The following is a 5,897-nucleotide window of genomic DNA, read 5'->3' as shown; positions in this document are numbered from 1 at the left end:
TAGGCCGCAGCTGCAGAGAAGGGTTGGGGTAAGTAATCACTGCCGGTGCTTGGGCTGAGGTGTGTAATTTGCAAAAACATGTCCTGCGGCCACGGGAGATAAAATGAAGGACTAGTTACGGTCGCCTGCCCAGTTCATGCCAACTTGGGCAGGGGCAGGCCCCGGGGAAGGTCTTCCCAGGAGGGCCTTGTGGGTTGGGAGAGGGTGTCCTGCCATACTGTGACCTAACTCTCCCTGGGCCTCTATGCTTTGGGTGTGGGTGGCTTCGATCCTGCTGAGTGATGGGTCAGAGTACTCATCCGGGCCTGTCTGCAGCCTCAGTGTCCTGAAGGAGTCCGCACACTCGGGCTCCGGGCTCGTGACTGCAGCAGAGGGGAGGGGGGCGGTGAGATAAAAGCTCTGTGTCTCTGCTCCAGGACTAACCTATACCTTGTCATGCAGCATATTTTCCTGCATGATTGTGGATGTGAGGTGTTATGACCAAGAGTCTCTAAGCCAACCCAGGATTTCTCAAGGTGGATCTCTCACTCCAGGCCCCCAGAACTCAGGAGGCAGGGAGAGGAGATCTGCTTGCTTCAGCTTCAGGTCCGGACAGAGGTCAGAGGTGCTGACTGTACCCTTATTTGTGTATCTTGGGAATGGGAATGTGGGGGGGTTGCTTGCTGGTCTTTGCTGAGCTTGTGCTGTGCTCTGGGCCTAGAAGAAGCCCATAGTGGTCTGGGATCTGGACCAGATGCTGTTAAAAACAGAAGGGGCAGCCTGAGTCCACTTGGGAAGATGGTCATGCCTCAGGATTCAGACCCAGGAGCGGCTCGGGTCTGGGGTTTCCTCGTGGTGCCAGGCGACCTGGCCACTTCTGAGCTGGGGCTTGAAGTCAAGTTGGCTCTTCTCTTTCCTGGTGCCCCAGCTCCCTAGGCTGTCTCTGACTCCTGACGAGTTTTCTGGCCTTCTCTTATGGGCCATCAGGTGCCCTGTTGTCTTTTCCCACAGGGCTTTTCCGTGAGCAGATCTGGGGTTACCTGAGGATTGGCACCCCGTCTCCCTAGCAGACTGGGGACTTGCCCCATCTTCACCATCAGGAAGCCTTAACAGCACGTACCATTCATTCCGTAATTGCTGCGTGCCAGATTCTGTGTTGGGCAGTAGAGACCAGAGAGAGGTGATGCCGTCCCTGGTCCCTGAGGTCAGAGAATGATGGGCACAACCAAAGTGCAACAGAACTGTCCAGAGGCAGGGCCAGGGTCCAGGAAGGCCAAGGAGTGGCAGGGACACCCTCAGAGGGGACACTGTGGAAATTGCGTAGTGATGCGTCAGGAGTTTCCTGCTAAATACAGTGGGGAAGGGCATTTGGCCTGAGGAAAGGGTACCTGCTGATGTGTGAGAGGAGGTGGGGGAGAGGCAGGCTCAGGCCAGGGGCCGGGCCAGAGCAGGCTTGGACTCTAGTCGGTAAGCAAGAAGGGTGCGTGTTCGGATGGCCACAGAATCCACTGTTCTTTTGGTTCTTTTGAATCCATGGTGCCAATATGGAGGACAGATTGGAGGGGAAAAAGACTCGCAGCATTGGACTAGTTCAGAGTTATTATAACAGTTCATTTGAGAGATGATGAGAGCCTGGGGACCAGTGGCAGTGGGCATGGAGAGAGAGGCGTGAAGCCCAGGGATGTTAAGAAGGCAGAGTGAACACAACCTGATGCTTAGTTGGACATCGGAGGTCAGGGTGAGTCAGGCTTCTGGGTGCTCCGGGATGACTCAGCCTGGCTCCTGGGTGAGTGGAGGTGCAGGACTGGGGGGTCAACAGGGCAGGGCATGTGTCGGAAACAATGGATTGCCTGTGAGCCCTCTAGGCAGGGAATTCCAGTCAGCAGCTGTGTCTGGAGATAAGCTCAGGGGTCTGGACTGGAGGTAGGAATTTGAGAGGTGGCAGGACGCAGGGGCAGTGGAAGCCTGGGGTCTGCTACATTGTTAGGAAATGTATGAAGGTGAGGAAATAGAATGGGGGAAATACCAGTATTTCAGTAGCAGGTGGAGAGGACAAGAGCTTGTGATGGCTTCTAGGGTCTAAGAACATAAGGAACACAGACATCATGCTGCGTGAAAGAAGCTGGACACAAAAGAGAGCATACCCTGTGATTGCATTTAGATAGAAGTCAAAGCCGGGCAGAACCAATCTATGGTGACAGGTCAGAACAGAGAGGGAGTACTGACGGGAGGGCATCACAGGGCAGGCTTCTGTGCCGGAAACGTGCCAGCTCTTCATCTGGGTGGGTGTGTACATGTGTAGGCAGATAGGCAGATACCCTGAGATGTCTGCACTTTACTGTAAGTTATACCTAAAAAAAAAAAATCTTTAAAAACTTAAGAAAGAAAGGGAAGATGGAAGTGTAGGGGAGGAAAAATAATTTTCCTTCCACCCTCTGAGTTCTTGGCTGAGACCCCTGTAGTAAAAGACAGATTAACAAGAGAAAAACAAACAGAAGTTTACGAACACATATACCTCATGTGTACATGGGAGGTACTCAGGGAAAAATGAGCAACTCCCCAAGCGGGCTTAAAATTCAGGCTTAAATACCATCTTAGTAGGGAAAAGGGAGGGAGGGAGGCCTCCTAGGGGAGAGTGCATGATTTTTAGGGAAGATGAAGGACCCTTAGACGGGTGGATGGGAGGTGTGATGGTTTGTGACAAGTGTGTCTGGGTGTGGTGTGGACTCCAGTCTCCTCTCCTGGGATGAGAGTCAATCTCCCTTGGTTGATGAAGCTCCTGGGAGGGGATCTTTGACAATTGAGTTCCTTTTGGAGCATCTGTCTTTAGGCAGATGGGGAGTTCAGAGAAAGCCTCTCATTGGATTGGCTGTTTTTCAGGTGCCTACAGCTCAAAATAATCAACATACCAAAGTGGCATATTTGGGGCTGGCATATTCTGCTGCCCTTCAGAAGGAAGATGGAAGGAAGGAAAGAAGGGGAAATAAGGAAGGAGGAAGGGTGGATGGAGGGAAGAAAGAAAGAAACCTGAAGCCGGTGGTGCCTGGCAGGAGAGGATAGGGTTTTCAAGAAAGAGGATGATGACCAGTGTCGCTCACACGCCCAGAGATCAAGCCCTGGGCTAGCTCCGTAGAGTGACCTGGAGGCTGCCCTCCCAGTCCTCCCATGGTCACTAGTGTGTCCCCAGCACTGCTGAATGAGTGGCACAGAACAGACCCTAACATTGAATCAGAGCAGGGAGGTGCGAAGATCCTCAGGTCAAGGGCATACCTGAGAAATCTCCCGTGCTTGGGTCATAGTTCCCAGCAGCGCAGATGGCCACTCTGTGGTTTCCTGAGTGTCCTCCCAGGCAAATCCCGGTGTTGAAATTTGATAGCGTTTAATAAAAAATGTTATTATCTACTATAATTTAAAAGAACTTCCTTCTGTTTCAATGTGAGGGTTTCCCATAGAAACCACTTCAGCCTGGGCGGCTGTGAATGGCGGCTTTATTAGCAGAGCCATCTGCAGGCTGTCCTGACAATCTGTCACCCTGCTCATCGCTTCCGGTGCAAACATTGTTTATTGTGATGGCGGCCTCAGCCCGTCACCCGAGGGGAGAACAGCTCATCTGCTTCCCTCAAGCCCCCTGGACGCGGGGCCCTCGCGGAGCAGCTGGGGGCAGAGCCCTCGAGCTCGCCAGGAGGTCTCTCCCCTGAGAATCAGATGCTCCCGGTGGGCAAACCCTTACTCTCTCTTTCAGATGGAGACCGGGGAGACGGGGCCTAAACTTACCTAAACCCACGGTGAAACATGCCCTGTTCATTGCAGCCTTAGGTTTTTTATGTCAGATCCCTCACTTGCCCCCACGGAAGGGCTGACTCACCTTCAAGTGGGACTGGTATGAGAGAGACCTCACCGATGCTCCAGGGGCCTGAGGGCTTGAAGCTAACACATTCTTTCAAGAGAAAAGGGACTCTTGGCTCAGCTCAGAATTAATTCATCTTCTAAATGGAAATGTCAAAGCCTGGCAAGCACTCCTGCTCATGACTCTGGTGCTGAGATATTCATGGGCAGCAAACAGTAGGCCACACGAAAATGGATTTTGCCAATGAAACCAGAGAGGGCTATCGCTCTCAAAGGAGAAAGCCTGATCACCTAATCTCAATTCTGCCACAGTTTCACCAGGGCCTGCTATATAGTGGAATTCTTCTTTTTCTTGTCATTTTATTACTTCTGAGTAAGGGAAGGTGATTTGGCCCAAGCACCTGAGGGAAGGCAGCCGTGGGGCGGCTTCAGGAGAGCGTGTCCAAGAAAGGGAGTAAGCATCAGTGACACTCAAAGCAGTCAGAAGGGGAAGCCAGTGAGGACCCAGGAGGAGGGAGAAGGGGTGCAGAATGCCCAGCGAAGGGGGGGACTCCTCTGGCTGCAGGGGTAATGCACTGGCTGCTTCTGGGGGGGCAAGCAGGTAAAGCCTCTGTGTTCCCAGACACACCTCTGACCAGCGCCCCTCCCTTGCCTGGGGCTCCTCCAGGCCCACACTCAGCTAGGAAGTCTCGCACAGACCCTGTCGGGGCAGAGAAGTGGCAGGGAAAGCTGCAGGGAGCGCCGTTTCACATCAGCATTGTTTTATTTGATCACAGATGGAGTACCTCAAGTGCACGAGGACAAATTTTATTTAAAAATTTGTTGTTTTAAGGCCCATTTTTGTTTCCATATTCCTTTCAAAAGCATAAAGAGAAGGGAGTTTCTATATCATTATTTAAAAAAAACTTATTTTGAAATAATTATAGACTTAGAGGAAGTTTAAAAAAAGAGAGTCTGGTGAACCCTTCCCTCAGCTTCCCTCAGTGGTGACATCTTATATAATGTGTAGTTTTAAGTCCAGGAAATGTTCATCGGTACAACAGAGCCCTGCAGACCACAGACCTTAATCAGTATCCACCAGTTCTGCCTGCATTCCTGTGTGCGCGTGTGCAGTTCTGTGCGATTTAGTCCCGCTTATAGGTTTGTGTAATCACCACCACAACCAAGATGCAGCCTGTTCATCATCACAACGGAACCCCCGTGCTGCCCCTCTGTAGTGACATCCCCCCCCCCCGTCCCTGTCCCCTGGCAACCACTAGTCTGTTCTTTGTAGTGTTGCTGTTTCAAGAATGTTATAAATGGAAAGGTACAGTTGGTAAACTTTCCAGATTGGCTTTCCAGGATCCATGCTCCGTGAGGGTAGGGCCTGCATCTTCCCATCTCTGGATTCCACGCCGAGCCCAGTACAGTTTGCACATGTACCTGATGAAACTGTGACTTCTGTGGATCCTAGTCTCATACAGACTCGCCGGGTTCAGGCTGGCTACCACTTTGAAGGTGTTGGCAGCACAATACGTTTTTACCGTAGAGAGACTGAAGTCTGTAGAAGGAAGAGGCCCTGCCCTTCCTGGACATCCGACTTACACAGTTGTGTTAACCGAGCGAGAGTTCTGCGGCTGACGCGGTAAGAGAACGCCAGCTTCTGGTTTCCCTGCTTCCAACCAGGTCTCCAAGTCAGCCCGACCCAGTGTTGGCTGAATGGGCATCGCTGTGCTGAGATGGGCTCCAGAGTACGCTTTGACCCTTCCCAGGATGCACTCTGGCTTGGTGGAACATCAGGAATGAAACGGGATGACCAGGTATGAGGGCTTTGCTTTTTATTAAAAAGTTATTTTTCTTCCCTGAGGCCCTTTTAGCACTTTGTCTCCAGCTCCTTTAGTGAGATCTGGCAAAAATGAACTCCGCCAGGGGTTGAAATCTGTGTAATCCCACTGAGATATTGAGTCAACACTGGCAATTATGCATATTCATGCCTGTCCCTGGGTGGCTCCCTAGGAAAATCTATTTTCAGGACTGCATGTTTACATTGCTGAGGGAGAGGAGAGGCAGGATCAAAGCCCTCTGGCTGAGCC

The sequence above is a fragment of the Eubalaena glacialis genome, chromosome 14 (genome assembly GCF_028564815.1).
Source record: "Eubalaena glacialis isolate mEubGla1 chromosome 14, mEubGla1.1.hap2.+ XY, whole genome shotgun sequence".
Taxonomy (NCBI): Eukaryota; Metazoa; Chordata; class Mammalia; order Artiodactyla; family Balaenidae; genus Eubalaena; species Eubalaena glacialis.
Note: the sequence above shows the minus strand (reverse complement) of the source record.